This window comes from Oryctolagus cuniculus, chromosome 3 (assembly GCF_964237555.1).
Source record: "Oryctolagus cuniculus chromosome 3, mOryCun1.1, whole genome shotgun sequence".
NCBI lineage: Eukaryota > Metazoa > Chordata > Mammalia > Lagomorpha > Leporidae > Oryctolagus > Oryctolagus cuniculus.
The window spans coordinates 11,529,910-11,552,042 of record NC_091434.1 but is presented as its reverse complement, the minus strand read 5'-3'; the positions used below and the strand labels follow the sequence as shown (position 1 = coordinate 11,552,042).

General features: G+C 47.1%; 1 long non-coding RNA gene across 5 annotated transcripts; it reads right to left on the bottom strand.

Annotated features, from left to right (window-relative positions):
- Positions 1–252: 252 nt before the first annotated feature.
- On the bottom strand, positions 253–21,980 carry LOC103348896 (uncharacterized). 5 transcript variants are annotated; one of them, XR_007920557.2, is made up of 6 exons: positions 21,451–21,980; positions 17,606–17,700; positions 17,355–17,473; positions 13,447–13,676; positions 714–11,580; positions 253–431 (listed from the first exon to the last, which is right to left on the bottom strand). It is a non-coding gene; the product is annotated as an uncharacterized lncRNA (long non-coding RNA). The 5 variants fall into 5 exon arrangements; XR_007920558.2 differs by lacking the exon at positions 17,355–17,473; XR_007920561.2 differs by lacking the exon at positions 17,355–17,473 and having other exon boundaries at positions 13,447–13,669.
- Positions 21,981–22,133: the final 153 nt, after the last annotated feature.

The following is a 22,133-nucleotide window of genomic DNA, read 5'->3' as shown; positions in this document are numbered from 1 at the left end:
CCGGAACAGAATCTGGCACCCCGACTGGGACTTGAACCTGGGGTGCCTACTGAGCCGCGGCGCCAGCCTAAATACATCTTTTTTTTAAAAGGATATATAGAAACAAAAATATAATCTTCTGATTAACAGTAGGGCTCTAACGATTAGGGAAAATATGATGGTTCCTCTTTTCTTACGCATTTAATGGTTCCTTTCCCTTAATTCCCTAGAACATCATTTGATGGGAAGCCTTATTAAAGTCAACACAGCCTAAATCTTGAAATCAGCAGAAAAGCTGATTTCTCTCCTTATTTTATTGTTAATACTTATTTTGGGACTAAGTAGAATTAGGAGGAGTTTCATTTGAAATAGTTAATTTCCAAACAGGGTGTGCTCTTCGGAGCCATGAAGTTCTCAAGAGGCCTTTTTTGTTTGGAGCTGAATGAACAGTTCTGCAGTGAGACCAAAAAAAAAAAAAAAGAGAGAGAGAGAGAGAGAGAAAAGAAAAGATTTAAATGAGGGTTCTTGACCTCTGTACCACTGACATTTCAGACTGGATAAGTCTTTGCTGGGGGTCAAGAGGTCATCCTGCAATGTAGGCTCTACAGCAGCAACCCTGGCCGTGACTCCCTAGCGGCTCCTTTCTCCAAGCTGTGACACACAGAAATGTCCCAGACATTGCCAAGCATCCCCGGAGTGGCCAAAACTGCCCCCGCCTGCTTGAGAACCCCTACCCTAGATGCAGCAGCGTCTCTCTCAGAGTAAGTTCAGAAACTTGCAGAAGTTGACAACTCTAGCAGAGTAAAATCTTGCAGGGCTCGAATTTCTCCCTTGCTCGTGTGCCTAAGATGGCCTTGTCACGCTCTCTCCTGGGAGGCATGAGGCTGCTCCAGTTCTGGACACAGGTGATCCAATAGATCTCTTCCCGTCTCAGGGTTCTGGCTAGTGACAGCATAATCAATGCGCTGACGCTGAAAACATGCTGAGAAAACAATGGGAACAGGGTCAAATTCCCCTAAGAAAGATGATTTTTTTTTTCCCGTTAGTAGCCTGAAGCAGATATAATGCTGCACTGTACATTTGTCATAAGGTAGAAGACGCCAGTGATTCAAGGCAGAGTAAAAAATCAGTCTTTTTATTGTGTCCAAGTCCAGTATGCTATCAGATGTAGCTGCAGCTAAGTCATCGCCACAAAGGAGTCTTGAAATATGCTACCAGGTGGCTTAAAAATCACAGCCATTTAAATCTACATATTCAACTTGGCAGTAAACTCCTTGCATATCTCCTATTTGGGAAAGATAGCACCCTATGATTCCTAGATTTAACTGAATTATGCAATGTAGACACTGAGACTCGGGTACAAAAAGGTTCCTCCCCCCTCCCCGCCCCTTTCCTCTCTCTTTCCTTCTTTTTTCCTTTTCTTTTCTCTGACAGTGTTCACACACATAAGAAAAGGTGAATCAACACATCTGGATTGTGAAATAAAGCGTTAGCTGTGGTTGGATCAGCAGAAGTAGCGCATCCTGGGAATGTTCAGTTAAACATCTGAAATGAAGCAGGTGCCTTAGAAGAATGGCTTTTGCTAGCTTCTCTGTAGCTTGAAGGACTTTCCAGGTTGCCAATCAAGGACAGAGCTCGAGCTGTCAAAGTTAAAGAGTAGTTCACGGACTGCTTCATGGTGGTGATGCTGGCCCACCGGCTGCAGGGCCACATGGCTTTCTGTGTATGAAAACATCTGTGCCAGGAGAGCTGAGTGGGGTCAGATCCATGACTGGGCAATTTATCAGAAGTTCTCTTTATTGAAAGAAACTCTTTGTAACGTTTTTTAAACTTCATTACCAGAAGCTGGTGTGCAAAGTTGAAGACCAAGAATAACCTGACTTTCAAGCATCCTATGCTACAAAGAGACTCAATTCTCCATTTTGTGTCCAGCCCTTCTATTTCTGCACTACCAGCCTTAGCTCAGGCGATTTCCTCTGCAGTGATGTTCTTTCCTCCCAGGACCACGTGCCCCCCAAATGCTGCCCTTTGTAACTGCCATCAAGTCTCCTGTTCCCTATCCTTCTAGACAGGGAACCGTGCCTTCCCACAAACTGCCTTAGAACATAATCTCACCGCTCGTGTGACACTCCACTTTCTGTCTTGTTTCAGGATCGTTCATGTTTCCCTTCCTGCTGTACAGAAAACCCTTTGCAGGAAAAGATCCTCATCTGGTTCCTTGCTCCATGCCCCACATTGCATGACTTAGGACTTTGAACACTGAGTTCAGCTGATAACATGTTAAATAAATGACCCATTAGGTATCATGTCTGTTCTGATATTTGTTCTCCCCTGAGTGTGTCATCTGGAGCAGGAGATAATGCAGCTAAGCTGCTCTTCAACCCCAGCAATAGTTCTAGGTGAAGAAAGGCAGGGGCCAGTTACAGATCAACTCCCTGGACTGATGTCGCAATCTTTCCCTTTGCAAACGCGTGTCAGCATGTCTGCTCACGTATCTTTCTACATATCTTCAGTGATCAAACTCCCAGGAAAACACTGGCTGCTTACAGAATGGGGGCAAGGTACCAAGGGCGCAGCCATTCTTTTGTTTTTTCCCCTCTACTGTATTAACCTACTCTTTTACATTTAGAAACATAAAAAGGATTTCATCAGCTGGTCCAACCCCTTTGTAGGGATCACTGCCAAAGAGATGTTGAAACGACGCTACACCTGACCTTTCTGAAAAAGACAAGAAAGAATGCACCAGAAATGAACTCTTGCAAATGAGGATGGTTAACATTTAGAGCTCCTTAAACCCTATTGGCTCATTACTTTATAGGAGTATGAAGCCACATTTTGATGAAAGGAACCATTTGAGCTGAATATTTTCTCTCACACACAGAGAATTAGAATTTGTGAACCTGGCCTGGCTCTGGATCTCTTTGCCTTCCTCCTTTGGAAGAACTGAATGCTGGCAAAACAGCTTCATGTTTCCTGCTAGCTTGTGGTCACTGCATCTTTTGCAGTATTTGATATTCACACAGATTTGCTGTCAAGACATTATGTCTTTCACTGGATCTCAGAGGGTATTGGGCAAAAGGCAATGGTGATTTATTGGACAGCACATAGAAATAACCTGGATTTGCATCCTTGCTGTCACTACTGGCAGTTTGGTTTAGGAAAAGCTAATTAACCTATCTGCTTCTCAGTCTCCTATTTGGAAAATGGAGACAATAATAATTCATATCTCCTCAAACTGATGTTAGATTTTTAAATGATTTATTTAATTTATTTGAAAGGCAGAGTTACAGAGAGAGGTAGGGACAGAGAGAGGTCTTCTATCTGCTGGTTCACTCCTCAGCTGGCCACAATGGTCGGAGCTGAGCAGATCTGAAGCCAGGAGACAGGAGCTTCTTCCAAGTCTCTCACATGAGTGCAGGAGCTCAAGGACTTGGGCCATCTTCTGCTGCTTTCCCAGGTGCATTAGCAGGGAGCTGCACTGGAAGTGGAGCAGCTGAGACTCAAAATATGGGATGCTGGCCCTGCAGGCCAGGGCTTTAACCTGCTGTGTCACAGCATTGGCCCATGTTGTTAGGTTTTAATGAGATAATGCATGTGAAAATGTGCTGAAAAGTATACAGCATCATATCAATACCCACTCTTCTTATTGTATCACCATGCTCAGATACCACAATAGCAATTTGTTCCAAATCAATATGTAGGGGCTGGCATTGTGACACAGCCATCACTTGCAATGCTAGCATCCCGTATCAGAGAGCTGGCTGGATTCCTGGCTGCTCTGCTTCTGATCTAGCTTCCTGCTAATGCACCCGGGAAGGCGGTGGATGATGACCTAGACACTTAGGCCCCTGCTGCCCATGTAGGAGAAATGGATGGGGTCCCAGGCTTCTGGCTTCATCCTGGCCCATCTCTGGCCACTGAAGCTGTTTGGGGAGTGAACCAGTGAATGAAAGAACTGTTTTTCCCCACTCCCATCTGCCTTTCAAATAAATAAATAAAAATAAAAAAAAGGGGGCAGGGGCAGGGTGGGCATTGTGGCAATTGTGGCACAGCAGCTTGAAGATGCTGCCTTGGATGCCTGCATCCCATATTAGAGTGTCTGGGGTCCAGTCCTGCCTCTGCCTGTGACCCAGCTTCTTGGTAATGAGCTCCCTGGGAAGCAGCAGGTGGTGGCTCAAGTATTGCAGCTCAAACCGGAGAAACAGACGGAGTTCCTGGCTCCTGGCTTTGGCCTGGTCTAGTCCCAGCTGTTGTGGGCATTTGGGGAGTGAACCCATGGACAAGTCTTTTCTCTCTCTGTTGGTCTGCCTTTCAAATAAAAGAAAATAAATTTAAAAAATTTGAAAAAAATAAGTGTGGGTTTAGTGGGAGGTACTTGGTTCTTGTGAAACCACTTGGTAGTTCCTGCAAGAGGTTGTATAAAAGAAAAAAAAAACTCTTTTCCCCCACCACCCTCTCCCTTTCCTTCCTAGCTTGGCAGATGACTGCATTGTCCAATGGGGTTCCGGCCCATGCCATCTGCCATTTGCCATGAGGTGATGCAGCCAAGGGGCCCTCATGAGTCTGTGCCTTACTCTTTGGACCTCCAGGCCCCCAAACTGTGAGCTAAATCTCTTTCTCTCTCTCTCTCTTTTTTTTTTTTTTTTTGACAGGCAGAGTGGACAGTGAGAGAGAGACAGAGAGAAAGGTCTTCCTTTACCGTTGGTTCACCCTCCAATGGTTGCTGTGGTCAGCGCACCGTGCTGATCCGATGGCAGGAGCCAGGTGCTTCTCCTGGTCTCCCATGCGGGTGCAGGGCCCAAAGACTTGGGCCATCCTCCACTGCACTCCCTGGCCACAGCAGAGAGCTGGCCTGGAAGAAGGGCAACCAGGACAGAATCCGGCGCCCTGATCGGGACTAGAACCCGGTGTGCCAGTGCCGCAGGCAGAGGATTAGCCTATTGAGCCGCGGCGCCGGCCTCTCTCCCTCTCTTTATAAAATAGCTTGCCTCCAGCATTTTGCTATAGTAAAAATAACTGAATACACCTATTTTTCAAGACAAAATGAGATAACCTGGGCAAACCATTGAGCCCACTGTCTATTTCCAGTTGCTCAGAAAATGCTACTTTTCCAAGGAATAAGACAAGTGCTAATGCAGAGTTACCAGAATTCAAGTTAATGAGAAAAAACCATTATATCTGACTGGAAAGGCTACACAGAAGATTTAGAATCTGACTGGAGGCTTGATGGATAAATTTATTTCTGCACCTGAAGAAATAACCTGTAAGTACTACACACTGTTCAAGGCACTTTGTCTATGTTATCTCATTTAATACCAAACACGGTTAGTGCAACATACCCATTTTGCAAATGTGAAGATTGAGGCACAGAGAGCTGAACTGACTAATGCAAAGTCCTGCACATGGTTCAGAACACAGCCAGGGCCAGGCCCTAGGAGTCTGTTTCCTGAGCGTCAGCTCATAACCATCACTTAGAACAAGGCAGGTGGCTGGGGGCTAAGAAGAATGGGGCAGAGGGCAAACAGAGGCATTATAGAAGCAGATTAGAGCAATGACAAACCTGGGAGCTTCCCCTTAGTATCTTCCTCTCCCAAGATGAAGCAGTATCAAAAGCAGAAAAAAAGAGACACAGTCAGAAAGAAGCCCTTTGTGATGGGAAACCGTGAAGGATGAAAAGGCCAGAGAGACCGAGTTGCAGGCTATAGGGAGATCAGAGTATGTGGCCTGCCACTGAGCCCCGGTTAATGCCTGTTGACTGCACAGGCAGGAAGAAGGAGGGTGCTTGACTTTGCAAATCCAGGTCAGATTTTGACACGTGGCCCGGTTTTTCTTGGGAGGATATCTTGTCCAAGACACCAAGGTCATCCCTTTCTCTGTCCACAAAGTGCTGCCGACCTTTGGCCCTTTCTAGAACAGCTCTCATTTGGTGTCACCTCTCATCAGGTCTCAGCAATTACTGTGCACTTCTTCTAAAAGGTTAGACTTGCAATCTTTTTCAGGCCTGCACAGTAGAATGTCATTGTGTGCATGTTTAATGAATCACTTCAGCACCCAGATTCTGAAAAGCCATTCTGCAAAGCACGTTGGAGGAAACAACAAACACCCTTCAGTTTTTAGAATACAAACAGCAATGAAAAAGCACATTTCCCCCAGGAAGTGTAAAGACTACATGTAGTTTGTAGTGTTATTTTGTAAGAGATTTCCTCTCTTCTCTCAAATTCTGAGTTTTACTGACACAGTGTTGTCAGGCCTCAATGTCACGCTTTCCCTTTGATGGAATCATTAGGTCTTTACACAGCCCCATGTTGTCAGCATTTCAATTCAAGGTTGCCTCCTCTGCGAAAGTTAATTGGATGGGATGATGGTTATTCAATGATAATGCATTACATTGCCTTAGTGTGACCCCCTGGGTGTGTCATTTCATTAGCAGTCCAAAGAACATGTCTCACTAAGGCTTTTAGGCTTCTAATCACATGAGCACACCTCTGCATGCAAAATTAGTCCCTAAAAGGTAGTTAGCATAAATTATTCCATCACTCAAGCACAAAAGACTCTTTTGACAAAATATCTATCATTTTTAATTAACTTCCTTGTATATATATTTCTCTTTCCTACGCTGGTCATCCAATCAAGTGGAACCTAATGTGCTCTTAGAGTAGTCCAGGCAACTGTTCATTTTGCCAGGAAGACCAAAAGAACTGCTATAACCTCTTTTCTCTTCCTTCCTTTTTTTTTTTTTAATACTGTTTTATAAAAAAATTACCTGCTTCAAGTTTTGTTCCATTAAAATAGTGAAAAACATCAATGAGTATACATTACAAGTAAATGCTACCTAACTCTTGTGTTTAGCATTTTCTACTTTGTTTTTTCCTCATTTCCTTTCTTCAGAAACTCTTTTTAAATTTTTTTTTATTTATTTGAAAGGCAGAGTTACAGAGAGAGAGAGAGAGAGAGAGAGAGAGAGAGAAAGAGATCTCTTCCGTCTACTGGCTCACTCCCCAAATGGCTGCAACAGCCAAGACTGGGTCATGCCAAAGCTAGGAGCTTCATCTGGGTCTCCCACATGGGGACAGGGCCCCAAGAACTTGGGTCATCTTCTGCTGATTTCTCAGGCACATTAGCAGGAAGGTGGATGAGAAGAGAAGCAGCTGGAACTTGAACCGGTGCCCGTATGGGATGCCAGCATTGCAGGTAGCGCCTTAACCTGCTGTGCCACAATGCCAGCACCCCCCACACCAGCCCCCAGAAACCCTTTAAAGGTAATATTCTTGCTACTGATCAACAGTGAACCCAGAACAAAGGCTTTGTTCCTTCCTTCCTTCCTTCCTTCCTTCCTTCCTTCCTTCCTTCCTTCCTTCCTTCCACCACTCATCCAGCCATTTATTTATCAAATATTAACTGAGCAGCTTTATGAAGTACCTGGAAATACTCAGGACACTTGGAATACATTAGTGAGAAAGCAGACAAAGATTCCTGTCCTCCTGGAGCTTACAGTCTCATAGGGAGGTTAGGTAATCCACAATAAACAGTGTAAGTAAGGGAATTCTACAGTATGTAGGAAGTACATCACTGCTCTGGAGAAAACAAAAAGTAGCACAAGAGAAAGAGTATGAAGAGCTGCTATGTGTGTGTGTGCGGCTGGGGAGGGGAAGGGGGAGACTGCCATTTTAAATAGGGTCAATTGAGAAATTGAGATGGAGAGACACGAAGGAGGCAGCCAAGCCAGTATCTGGCTTAAAGCGAGGCAGCAGCTGGAGCTCCTGGCATGTTCCTGATGTGGTAATAAGGTCAATCAGAGTGGCTGGAGACAGGGAGAGAGGGAGAGCCTTGTAGGAGAGGAGGACAGACGTGCTGGGTGGGTTAAGACATTGCAGGAACTGGAGTAGTGTCATGGCATCATCAATGTTTAAAGGGACGCCTCTAGTACTGGGCTAAGAATGGACAGTGTTGGGGGTGGGGATCATTGTGGAGGAAGGGAGAATTAAATTACTACTCTCAAAGTCACATCAGCAAATGTTAAGAAGAAAAAAAAATCTTCTTTGGCTCCCATTGTTTTAAGCCAGACAGAATAGAAAACAAAACAGAGAACAACCTCCTGTGCAGTCACTCCCGTGGACTGTGTCTCTTGCACAGAACCTCAGCTCCGCCCCGACACTGACTGCAGGGGTCCCAGCTCACTGTTCCTTATGAGCTCCCTTGGTAGTTCCCTTGGGGGCAGTGCAGTGTGTCACAGAAGATAAATCACCGCATCAGGGGACAGTGAGACAAACCCAAGTTGGAAAGTTCCAGAAGTGATTTTGAAATGCTGGCTGACGCAAGCAAAGAATGGACTCAGCAAACGGGGTGGGCAGAAGCCCTGTAACTCATTGTCTCTGTTGATGTAATAGATAGGGCACGTATTCATTGATATTTAGAGGGACATGACGCAATATACCACACCTTCCTTTACTGTTGTTGTTTTTGAACTGTCACAATGCAGCTTAGACTTGTGTGAGTCTTTTTTTTTTCTTTTCCAGAGGGATTAATATTAGGGATATAGTCTGGGGGTGGCAGGGAGGTTGGAGGGAGAGAGAGATTCATTGATTCATTCATTGATGCATAAGAGGGGATCAAAAGCTGAAGACGCAAGACCTAAGGGCAGCAGTAGACTCAGCGAAGAACTGTCTTCACAGACTATGTAAACCTAAGGTAGAAGCAAGAAGACTTAGTGCTCCTTAATTATTTCACATGACTGGCTGAGAATGTAGGAGTAGAGCTATTCAAAGAAATCCTAGGAGAGATTACTGCCCTAGAAAGAGAGGTCTCTAGGCCTCTGCTGAAGCAAGTAAAGCCATCTGAAAATGTAAATGGGACTAGAGGGAAATAGCCAATCACAAGAGACCAGAAGCAATGTCAGAAGGTCACTTAGCTACAGGATGGTGAGCAGAGTGCAAGTCTCAGTGCCAAGTGCGATCCTGCGGAGTAACTTCTGGAGCCAGCAGTTAGTCGTACAGGATTCCGAGGCCACACCTGGTGTGGGGTAGAATGGCACAATAGGGGCGGGTGCTACTCCCGTCCCAGGCAGCAGCAGTGGTGCACACAGCCAGGAACATAACATTCCCCTCACGAGTCAATCCTCTCGCCTTCACATCTGTCCTCGCTCAGGCTGCCTTAGCAAGAGGAGATGCCACTCTGTCTTCAAGAGGGTTGAAGAGGACATGATGGAAAATCCTTCCAGAAAGGCAGATTGTTACTTAAAGGAATTCTGCTTGTATTACCCAAGGCCTGGTTGCTTTATCGAATCTTTTTTTTTTTTTTTTTTTTTTTTTTGACAGGTAGCGTTTTAGACAGTGAGAGAGAGACAGAAAGAAAGGTCTTTCTTCCATTGGTTCACTCCCCAAATGGCCGCATGGCTGGCACTGCACCGATGCAAAGCCAGGAGCCAGGTGCTTCCTCCTGGTCTCCCATGTGGTGCAGGGGCCCAAGCACTTGGGCCATCCTCCACTTCCCTGCCGGGCCACAGCAGAGAGCTGGACTGGAAGAGGAACAACCGGGACTAGAAGCCAGTGCCCATATGGGATGCTGGCGCCGCAGACGGAGGATTAACCAAGTGAGCCACAGTGCTGGCCCTGGTTGCTTTATCAAAACACTGTTTTCTCTTCTCTGGCCTTGGTGGAGAATGGGAGAGCACCAGGCCCCAGGAACCTCCCCGTCATCTGTGAGTGAGGTCGAGGTGCTGGACTCTCCCCTTTCTCTGGCTGCCTCCATCTTAATTCAGGGCTTCCCTCCCCTGATGCCCCTCTCCCCACTTCTGGCTCCCTTGCAGACAACATGGGGACTTCAAACTGAGACAGATGGAATCTCGGGCAGATGATGGGTCATGAAGAATCTGGTTTCCTCCTCTAGTCCTGTCACCAGATGTCTCATTTTCCTCAGTAAAATGAGGAGGATGTTAACCTGGGAAAAGAAGCCTGAAATAATTCATGTATTTGCTGTAGAATTAGGCTGGTTGATATCTTTTGTTAGATTCTCCGAGTTGTAACCTCAAAGTTGTTCAGAGTCACTGGCTTTGGGGGAGGGGAGAGGGTGCATCACGGCACAGTGGGTTAAGCCACCACTTGTGACACAGGAGTCACACACCCAAGTGCTGGTTCCAAGTCCTGGCTGCTCCACTTCCAACCTGGCTTCCTGCTAATGCACCTGGGAAGGCAGTACATGATGGCCCCAGTACTTGAGCCCCTGCCACTCATGTGGGAGACAAGGATGGAGTTCCAGGAGTTAATGACTGAGCTCTGGCTACTGTGGCCATCTGGGGGAGTGAATCAGTGGATGGAAGCTTGATGTCTGTCTGTCTGTCATTGTCTTAGATGATTTCTAATATTCTTTCAGTTTGAAACTTTTTATGTTAAGATCCCTTTTCATGTAAGCAATAACCATGCATCACCCTCACAGCTGGAGGATGTGGCAAAACACTCTTCAAAAGGTAACTTCCAGGCCTTCCAGAGAATGGATTCATATTAATTAGATCTGCAGAAGATGCCTAGCATCAACCAAAAATGCAATCCCCGTAAGGAAAGAAGTAGAATTTGGCAGAGTTACCCTGGAAGCCTGTGAGTTACGAAACAGGAGACTTGGTTCTAGAGGACTTCTTGTCTTTTAATGACCATGAATCAAAAGGCAACCCTCATGGGAGACAGATACTCCCTGGGTCTCGTGGGGACAGCAGCAGCAGCAGCAGCAGCCAGCCTTGTTTTGGCTGGCTGTGGCCCTTGGCCTCCCAGCTGCCATTAAAGCCGCAGTGAAAACAGATTAGCCACATGCATCAACTGTCTTGGGTGTTCACACAGAATACAGAGAAAAGGCCTGGAAAGACAACAAAGTGACACAGGCGCTAGGAGAGGGGACATGGATGAGGAGTGCCGTGCAGAAGCACTCTGGCTTCACTGGCTGCGTCTGTCTTCCAGAACCGACATGCAGACATGGCAAACTAGGCTGTTTTTGAAAACAACTGGGATTTACTCTCACAGTTCTAGAGGCAGGTCCTTGTTCCCCCCTTCTTTGTCTCCTGGAAGGCTCTAGAAAGTAATCTTCCCAGGACTGGTGCTGTGGCGTAGCGGGTAAAGCCTCCACTTGCAGTGCCGGCATCCCATATGCGCACTGGCTCGAGTCTCGGCTGCTCCACTTCTGATCCAGCTCCCTGCTGATGGCCTGGGAAAGCAGTAGAAAATGGCCCAAGTCCTTGGGCCCCTGCACCCACATTGGAGACCTGAAGAAGCTCCTGGCTCCTGGCTTTGGATCAGCACAGCACAGGCTGTTGTGGCCAATTGTGGAGTGAACAAGTGGATGGAAGACCTCTTTCTCTCTGCCTCTCCTTCTCTCTCTATGTAACTGTGACTTTCAAATAAATAAATCTTAAAAAAAAAAAGAGGAAAAGAATAGACAAAAAAAAAAAAAAGAATCTTCCCTTGCCTTGTCCAGTTTCTGATGACTTCCAGCCTTTGTCGACTTTCGGTAGCTTAACTTCAATGTCTGCCTTTGTCATCATATGGTCTTTCTCCCTGGGAGTCATGTGTCCCCTCCTCTTCATACCAAGACTCCACCAGTCATCGGATCGAGGACCCACTGGAAGACAGGATGATTTCATCTTGAGATCCCCAAATAAATACATCTTCAAAGATCTTATATCCAAACAGTCACATCCTGAGGTCCCTGGTGAGTGTGAAGTTTGGGGGATACAGCAACCCACCACATTTGCATCATTTCAATTGCTTTTCTATAGCAAAGGTGTATTCATGTATTAGGATATGAAGAAACAAAATGAATCAAATAACAGGGTATGTAGCTATAAGCAGCTATGATGTATATCCATAAAGATACTTCAGACAATTTGTGGAAAAATGGAATGAAAACCTAAGTGTGCTTTGGTATAAAAATGTTTTGAACCCATGCCCAGTTTTTTCTTAATAGGCATGTCCCAGGGACTTTATGAAGACCCCTCATATATGCGGTCATACATGTGATTTTTTTGGTACCAAAATACACTTGTCTTTTAATTCCATTTGTCTACAAAGTACCCTTGTATATTATTATATCTACTGTATATGACATGTATCAATATATGAACAATAATATTAATTATCACTATTATTATTTTTTCTAGCTTACTCAGACAGGATTGGTTGTAGGGAAGAATGATTGCTAATACTTGCAGACTGCTTGCTATCTGCTGAACACTGTTTTAAGTGCTTTTTGTATATTAGACCACTTGATTATCATAGCAACCTTATGAGGGAGGCGATATTATCATGCCTATTTTACAGGTGGGGAAACTGAGGCACAGAACAATTAAGTCCCCTGCTCGAGCTCTGGTGGAGGTAAAGCATTAGAAACTAGACTGTGTAGCTTAGCAGCTGTGCTCATAAATACTGTGCTCTGCTCTCATCACGTGCGGGCAAGTGGAGAAGTCAGCCTGAGGAAAGAAAATCTGACACTGTCTCTTGAACACACGCAGGCATGGCACTCACACGTCCTCCTGCTCCCAAAGAAGACACGATGGTTTCATGTGCAGAGCCGACTGGACTGGACACAGCCAGATAGCTACTTGAATAAAAATTCGTACGGGCCGAGTTAAAGACAGCTGCTCATGCACATCACCGCCTGCCTCTCTGACCACAAGTGACCTTAACCAATCAAACTGCAGCAATGCTCTGGTCAAAGGGTAGCTGCATATCAGGCATTGACTTACGGCAGCTTCTGGCAAATGGCAGCTTGGCTGCGCTTGTGGTTGACGTGGTGTCTTTACAGGAACACGCACCACACAGAGCAGTGACAGCAGCGCTACCCTGGATTCTATTTTTCCATGCAATGCTACCCGTAGGCTTCTGAATCATTAGTAGCCCAGTGACTAATGGTGAGGCTGTCAGGATGTCCCGATGGTGAAAATGGCCCGATTGTGTTCCTGTAAACGTGCTCCAGGGGCTTTCCCCTCCTGCAGCCCCCTTGTTGCTCTAGGGCTGGACACACGTGTCTAGAGAGTTACTAAATGAATACCTCAGGGGTTTTCACTGGGGGGGCGGGGCTGGAGTGGGTAACTTCTCAGGTAATTTCCCTCCTCTGAGTAGCTTCTTGAGTGGAACCAAACCTTCCAAGGGCACAGCCTGAAGGCGTGGGAGTGGGGTAGCACCAGATAAGGTACAAACCTTCCGTTACACAAACCTCTTTTGTTGGGGGCAGGGGGGAGGGCGGAGAATGTTGGCCTCCCTGGGGTCAGCTCAACACCTGTACGGCAGCACCTGCCTAGAGCCGGGATGGAGTCATAAGCAGAGAGAGGAGGATCCAGGCGAGAAGGCAGTGCTGAATGCACAGGTTGAATTGTGGCCTCTGAAGGTGAACCCCTGGCACTCAAACGCCAGCACCATCACTCCCCAGGCCCCCACTCAGGAGCCTTTGCTGTTTCATCTACAAAGTGGGTGTAACAATCAATTCTACCTCCATAGGCTGCTGTGAGGATGAACCGGGTTACTTTGCTGCAAGTGCTTTGTAGGATGCCTGGTGCTTAGGACGAGGCAAGAGCAGTCATCATTCCTGGGGTACCACCAGTGAAGTCCTGTGCACCGGCCTTCCTCCCCGGGGGAACTGAGACAACTGGACTCCCGGGAGTTCCTCTGTGCTCGGTTCACCCCATGTTGTCCAACAAGCCATTCAGTATCTGCTGGCATCTCATGAGAAACACAGAAGGAAAGACATGGGTTTTTTCAAAGAGGCTCGCTCTTAAAATACTTCCGTCTGACCTCCCACTCCTCCACCCCAAATGGATTGCTGGTGCGTGGGGTTCATTTTCCTTTCCTGTGGCTCAGCCAGCCCCCGTGAGTGTTCCTTTTCCACCAAAGAGAGCAGGTTCCTGCCCCCACAGGGGCCCCTTTCTTTCCCCTGAACCAGAAGGGAAGATCTCCTTTCTCTTTTCAGCAATGGGCAAAGAACAAGGTTCCATTGACAATGTGAATGGAGCATTTCTTACGCTGCACTCTCTTACTGCGGCAGACGCAGGGGCCTTTTCTCTCTCCCCCGGCTTGCTGAACATTGATTCAGGCTCTCCAGAAGGCGCCTGGGGGCGGACCAGAATTCCTCATTCTGCCATGAGCCCGCCAAGGGAGGGAGGTTGTGTGGCTGTAGGGTCTCCATGCCAGATCATTTTACCTGTGATTTCTGATAGGTGCAACTCCTAGAGTTTCCCCTGCTTTACCCATTAGTACCCTCTCCTTCCACACCACAGTCCCTAACCCTGCTTCATTTTTCCATTTGAGCACCCAGCATCACATGGTCCATAATATGAACATGCCTGTTCTCCCTCTCATGGGAACACAAACTCCAGGAAAAGCCAAGGCTTGTCCTGTTGATTGCTGAATCACAGTGCCTGGCAGCTAGCAGGTGCTCTGCAAATACTCACTGAGTGAATGAATGCATGCAGGGAGGGAAGGCTGACAGCACCTTTGGGTTTTCCTATAAAATCCAGAAAGTGCTTTCTGACACATGAGTAACCCAAGTCAGGTTGCAATTACTTAGGGTGTCCAGAATGGCCAGAGATTGGATCTCTTGATTAGCAGGCACAATTGATGGGGCATCTCTTATGGCCAGGAAAGGTCAGGATGTAGAAGGTTATGACCTGGTCCCCATTCTCTGAGCAGACGGAGTTCAGCTGATGGCAATAAAGCTCTCCAATGGCAGTGGAAAATGAATGCAGGTAGAAGATAAGCAGATCATTAAGGGCAAGGGCAGCTGCATAGGCATGCCTGGGGCCACTGCTGTTCCTGGCATCTCAAGGGAGGACAAAGGGGACCACCTGGCAGTGCCGCTGACACTGATGTTGAGGGACTCAGACAGTGCTGGTGTCTGGTTTCTATAGTCTGGGCTCCCTCTGCACCTTGTACCCAGAAACGACACCATTTCCAGGAAGTAAGCACTAACCGCTTGTTCGCTGTGGGTTTCCCCTACTCTTCCTTTTTGGCCTTGCTACTTCTTGCAAATTAAAAAATAAGTCAGGAAGCAATGTTAAAAATAATCAGACCACAGTTAAAGGAAGGCGCTATCAAAAGAAGAGAAAGGGGAAAATAATCGAGTTGCACATGATTCCGCATTGCCTGATACCTGAGGTCCTGCGTGATTATTCACTCGGGGAAACCGCTGAGGCCTTCAGGGAGTTAATGGGGCCAACATGACTTTGTTTTTGCATTGCCTACATGGGCCATAAAACTTAGCATTGGCTCCTTGGCCCAAAGCCTGGACAAGTCATGCCATGGGGAGGGAAGAAGGTTAATCAAAATGGAAAACCCAGGGCTCCAGTTTTCCTGCAATGCTGTTAGGTAGCACCTCTCTGGAATCAAAACCAGCTTCAGGCATCAGGGGGGGCAGAGGAAAAAGAGGAGCCAATGATCCAGCTGAAACTGGGCACTCGAGGGAGGACTGGGGACCTTTGAGAGGCTCTGTGCTCCGAGGTCTGGGGCCATGGAAATCGACAGGTGGGTGTTCAGGGCCTTGAGGAAGAAGGCAGCTGGCGTCAGAGCGTGTTTGTGGCTACTTCCTTTTTTTTTTTTTTTTTCCTGGATCCCAGAACATGAAAACACGGAAAGAAGTTCAAAGCTGAACCCCTCCCCAAACTTTGGCAATTTTTAAAACATAAACTTAACAAATGAGTGCTTGTAAAGCACACGTACACAAATAAAACATGGCAAATTGTGGTATTCAGTAGGGAAGTCCAAGATTTACTAAAACTCTGAACTCGGGGGCAGGCATTGCTGGGACCAAGTGGTTAAGGCGCTCGCATTCTGTGTGGAATGGAATGTCTGGGTTTCAGGCCCTGCTCTGCTCCAGCTCGTGTGCACCCTGGGCGGCACAAGGGATGACGCACACTCTCAAGTCTCCATCGCCCACGTGGAAGATCTAGATTGAGTTCCAGACTCCTGGCTACCCTCTGGTCCAGCCCTGCTTGTTACAGGCATTTGAGGGTATGAGCTAGTGCATAAAAAAATCTGTCTTTCCATCACTGTGCCTTTCAAAGAAAAACAAACTAAACTTAAAAAAAAAAAAAAGGACTCAGAGCACACTGCAGATGGCGAGGACCACCAGGGCACAAGCGGGTGTGTCAGGCAGCGGCTGTCTGTGGCTCTCAGTGGGTCTCTGACGGCTGCAGCTAGCTCAGAGACAGCGCCTCAAGTCTCGGTTTTGGAGAAGCCCTCTGCAGTGACTCAGCTACTCCGAGGGAGGAAGCCATCCTATGCTATTTGTTATTGGACATCCTGCTTTGCTCTCGGGCTGACACGGAAAGGCCTCCTCTCTGGCACTCGCCGACAGGCGTGGAGGGTGGGGCGGCCTGGGATGATCTGGGCTCTCGCTTGCTCCCTCGATCCACGGGGCCTCTCCAAACAGCAGGGTTTGTTCAGGACGTTTTCTCTGACTCACCCTGGTGATAAGACAGGCAAAGGCCTTCTCAGCAAGGCAGCTGGCATTCAGGGAGGTTTTAGATCCTTACCACTGGCAGTTGGATTTCCAAATTTGCAAGTTCCTTTAGCACAACTATTATAGCTTTGATAGAACTGTAGCCATTCTGAGAACCAAAACAGCAGTGACAACAAACAGAATGCTAAACTCACTGCCTAAGAATGAAGGAAGCTTAATTCTTTGGCTCCCTGTTGCTATGTTCATATATTCATTCAACTAATATTTATTAAGCCGCCTTCTAAATGCTAAGCACTAAAGCAATAACAGTGAGCACATGATGTCCGCTTCCTCTCTGGATGAGGCCTATAGCACACAGGCGGACGAGGGACCCTAACCCTAAATCACAAGGCAATGTGCATGGCCACAGCTGCAAGCGCTACGCAGGAGAGGTTTGTGGTGCCAGGAGCACACATCACTGGGTGAGGCAGGGGAGGGAAGGGACGGCTCACTGAAAAACAGATATTAAACTGAATCTGAGGGAGGAAGAGATAAAAGTGGAAGACTCTTTATGGAAATTTAAAATACCATGTGCCAAGGCCCTGTGGCGGGAGAGAGGAGACTATTTAAAAAAAAAAAAAAAACTGAGAGGAAACAGGGCTGGGGCAGAGTGATGGAGACTCAGGTTAGGGCCTGAGGCGCCTGGGGCACAGCCAGGCGGGAGAGAACCGGCGCGCTGGGCAGGAAGGAGGATGTATCTGGGCCTTCCAGGCCGCTGTCTTCTAACAGCAATGGGACATCTCTGAAAGGCACAAGCAAGGGATGTCCGAATCACATTTGCATTTTGAGACGATCACTCTGGCTACAGTGCTGGTATCTTCTAAGCTGATTTCTGCTTTGCCAATCCAGCCATCAGGGTTAGGGTCCAGCCACTGCAGGCACACACGGACGCCTGGCAGCCTCACCTGGGTTTGAATCCTGGCTTCATGCCTCACTTCCAGCATGGCCACAGGCAAGCCAGCTTCTCAGAGCCCTCACTTGCTCATATATAAAATGGGGAATAATAACACCGCCTTCCACATTGCTGTGAGGGTTAAGAAAATCACAGTACATAAACAGTCTTGCTTGATACACAGCTAACTCTCTTTGAGACTTTCAAAAATATAAATCTACTTTGATATTGTATATACTGCTAAAAGAAAAAAAAAGCCAACACCTCAGCAGGTCGAAAGCACCCGGAGAAAACGTCTCAGGCTTCACTTGAACGTCTTCCCACAGGCGTGCAGTTTGGAAATACCTACTCCCCACTCTCTGCAACAACAAAAACACAGTAAAGACACAACCACTCATTCACCTGCTTGTCCAAGGTGCAGCCGTCATGCTTCCCGACTCTTGAACTATTTAGATGATACACTGTGGGGACATGAACAACCCGAGGACAAACAAGTGTGTAGTGAGCGTTGCAAACACAGAAGCAAAATAAGTCACTGGCTGAGCAGAAAGTGCGTTGGTCAGTAATCAATAAGAAACGGCTGCATGTCTTCAAAGAAATGGTAAATGTTTAAGGGAGAGGAAATGGAAATCACACTGCTTGTCATTACACACTGTGACCATGGATCTGATTATCACACTGCACCCTATAAATACGTACAATTATTTTATGTTAATGATTTGTGGCAAAAAAAAAAGGAGACTGCTGGAAAGTATACCTTGTGTTGACATTTCAGGGCTCTCATTTGTTTTTATACTTATTTATTTGAAAGTCAGAGTTCCAGAGTGGGAGGAGAGACACACAGAGAGATCTTCCATCTGCTGGTTCATTCCCCAGATGATTACAATAGGAAGGGCTGTGTCAGGCTGAAGCCAGGAGCCAGGAGCTTCACCTGGGTCTCCCACATGGGCTCAGAGGCCCAAGTACTTGGGCCATGTTCTGTGCTTTCCCAGGCCATTCACAGGGAGCTGGATTGGAAGTGGAGCAGCCGGGACATGAACTGGCACCCATATGGGATGCCAGCATTGGCCCACTACTTTGCTGGCAGAACTTGCATCGACTTAAATCAAGAGTCTTATCAAAGTACTTGCAATCAGTCAACCTTAACATGCTCTTACCAGCTGGTGATGAGACAATGTGAACACAGAGCATGTGAGACATATCAAATGTACTTAAATCCTTGAGTTTTTAATGGTATTTTAAAGATATTGCTCACCACTAAAGGGTGACATGAAATGACATACTGCTTTGTTCATTTGTGAACAAAGGATATGAAACAAACAGGTATTCTCTCTTTCTGACATGAACTGTACCAAATAGCGGATGAAGGCAGGTTTTTCTTTATAGAAATATTTCAGGGGCTGTGTAGTGGCACAGTGCATTAAGCCTCTACTTGGGATGCTGGCATCCCATAGTGGAGTGCTGGTTCAAATCCTGGCTGCTTTGCTTCCGACCTTCCTGCTAATGTGTCTGGGGAAGCAGCAGATGATGACGGCCCAAGTCATTTGGGTTCCTGCCACCCATGTGGGAGACCAGGATGGAGTTCTGGGCTCCTGCTTTCAGGCTGGCCTAACCCTTGCTGTTGAAAGCATTTGGGGAGTGAACCAGTGGATGGAAGATCTCTGTCTCTCTCCCCTCACAACCTCCATACCCTTTGCTCTGCTTTCAAATAAATGAGTCTTTAAAGACAGAGCTACTTCAGCTGACAAATGTTGAAGCCGTGATGGACTGGAGTATCACGATTCTCTAGCCCTTCATGAATGAGTGAATCTAGACTGCAGTCATTACTGCCACGGATGTCGTAGAAAGTTACCCACCCACCCCATTCTGGGCCTGCTGGTGGGAAAACATAAAGCAAACAAAATTTTGCTCCCTTCAAAAAAAAAAAAAAAAACCAAAAACTGACTTTGAATCAAGTGAATTAAATTCAACTACCAATTTTTGAAAAGTAGGGAGGACAGAGAGATATGTTAAGTAAGAGACTGCGAGAAACTCTGCAGGAAGAAAGGCTAGATTTCCAAGATGAATGTGCTGCAAGGGAGGAAAAAAGAGACGGAGGGGAAACCTGCAGAATAAAGGAGACTTTATGAGCTCTCTTAGCCAACTGCAAGGTGGGGATCCAAGCAAACTGAAGAAATCTTGAACGTTGATGGGGTATTTGATGACTCTTAACATTTTTTGAAAGATTTATCTATTTATTTATTTATATCTGAAAGGCAGTTTTACAGAGAGGCGGAGTAAGAGATAGATCTTCCATCTGCTGGTTTACTCCCCACATGGCTTCAATGGCTAGAGCTGTGCCGTTCGGAAGCCAGGAACCAGGAGCTTCTTCCAGGTCTCCCACGCAAATGCAGGGACCCAAGGACTTGGTACATCTTCCACTGCTTTCCCAGGCCACAGCAGAGAGCTTGATCGGAAGTGGAGCAGCTGGGACTTGAACCGGTGCCCATATGGGATGCCAGCACTGCAGGTGGCGGCTGTACACACTATGCCACAGCGCTGGCCTCGACTATTAACTTTTTAAAAGTGTGCTAATGGTATTGTCAAAGTTCTTATTTCTCAGTGATTCAAATTGAAATCATCGTAACTACAGATGAATGGTAAGCTACATAATAGGCGGGAGAATGGGGTACTGATAATGCAAGATGGGGCTGGAACTGTGCCGCAGCAGGTTAAAGCCCTGGCCTGCAATGCCAGCATCCCATACGGGTGCCAGTTCGAGTCTTGGCTGCTCCACTTCTAATCCAGCTCTCTGATAATGTACCTGGGAAAGCAGCAGAGGATGGCCCAAACCCTTGAGCCCCTGCATCCATGTGGGAGATCTGGAAGAAGCTCTTGGCTCCTAGCTTTAGCCTGGCCCAGCCTGGCTGTTGTAGCCATTTGGGGAGTGAACCACTAGATGGAAGAGCTCTCTCTCTTTCTTTGTAACTCTGCCTTTCAAATAAATAACTAAATATCTTTAAAAAAAATGACTAGACATGAGCCAAAAATGGTTGAAAGTGGACCAGGGGTTTTAGGTAGTTTGATATTTCCCTCAATAAAGAAGTGTTTAAAAAAGGCATTGGCCAGTGTGGGCACTTAGCACAGTGGTTAAGATACCACTTGGGATGCCACATTCCATACCTATGTGTCTGGTTCGAATCCTGACTCCCCCACTTCCCATCCAGCTTCCTGTTGATGGCACCATGGCAAGCAGCAGGTGACGGCTCAAGCACTCGGGTCCTTGGTACACCCATGTGGGAGACCTGGATTGAGTTCCAGGTTCGTGGCTTTGGCTTGGCCCAGCCCTGACTGTTTTGAACTTTTGAGCAATGAACTAGCAGATGGAAAATCTCCCTCTCTCTGTGTGTCTCTCTCTGCCTTTCAAATAAAATGAAAATAAATAAAAAATGTAGAGAAGTCTATTGGCCAACCTATTTCCCTTGTTATTTCAATTTTAAAAACTAATCATTATTAACAGTGCTAATGTCCACATTCATCCAGTCACTTTCACAGGAGATCTGGGGGCTGGCGCTGGCAATTAGGAAATCTGGATTTGATTCATTTGATTCATTAGCAGAATCATTTTGGAATTTCAGCTCTCAGGGTCTCCCTGAATCCATTTGGGAACTGGGGAATCAAGGATGGTTTCTAACATCCTGCTGGCAGCAGATTCTTGGAATGACAAAGAGATCTGAGGCCTGCAGACTGCCTGCCTGGATTGGAATCCCCGCTTTCCTCTCTGGAGCCTTGGGTAAATTTACCTAATCCCCGAGCACTCAGTCCTTTGGGTTGATAAAATGGACATAACAACAACGCCTACCTCCCAGGGCTGTTGTGAAGGTTAGTCACTTCACGCATTTATTCCACACATATGGAGCACCCAAGTCTCCAGATCTGGGAGGGGCACGGGGTGAAGTAGCACAGAGAATACAGGCGCTTGGCTGTTTGCAACCTAGAGGGAGCGCCCAGGAAAACAAGTAGTAAACGCAAATTGAGATGCAGTATTCCGATAAACAAGAGCTGGGAAGAAGATCTAAGTCAGCCGTGTGACCCGAGCTGCAGAATGACTAGGGGCAGGAGCGCTCTACCTTAAGCAGGACTGAGTGGAGGTTCCCCATCAGGGTGGATCTGGGCTTCCCTGCGCAGCTCCTTTCTCAAGCGCGGTTGACTTCTACCTCCTCGCTCCTCCCTCCACTTCTGGCAACGTCTGGGGAATTTTGGTTGCCACCATGGAGAAGATGCTGTTGGCATCTGGTGGGCAGAGGCCAGAAACACTGCCCATAATCCGACGCACAGGGCACTGCCCATAATCCACTCCAAAATGTTAACAGCTGCAAGCTTGAGTTACCCTGTTATAGGCAGAACCAGGTTTGGGGGGGGGGGAAGAGTCAGAAAGGGGCTTGCTGTGTTGGGCAGAGCAAAGGAAGATGGAGAGAAGGAAGGAGAACCGGCTGCACTATGGGTGATCCTGAAGGCACCGTGAGGAATTCGGAATTATTCCAAAGACAGTGGGAGCCCTTGCAGAATTTTGTGCAGGGGGGTGAGGGTGGAGAGGTTTAGCAGGTGCGTCAACAAGTTCCTCTCCAGTGAAATGTTAATTTTGGTGCAAGAAACTGAAACTACGCATACGCGCACGAGTGTTCAACGACGTCCACGACCACCACCGCCAGGGTCTTCCCTACACTTTGCAATAGCCCCGACCACCCAGGCCTCGGCGCGGCCGCAGTGACTCCTCCCGGCCAGCAGAGGGCGCAGGTCGACACTTGGCCAC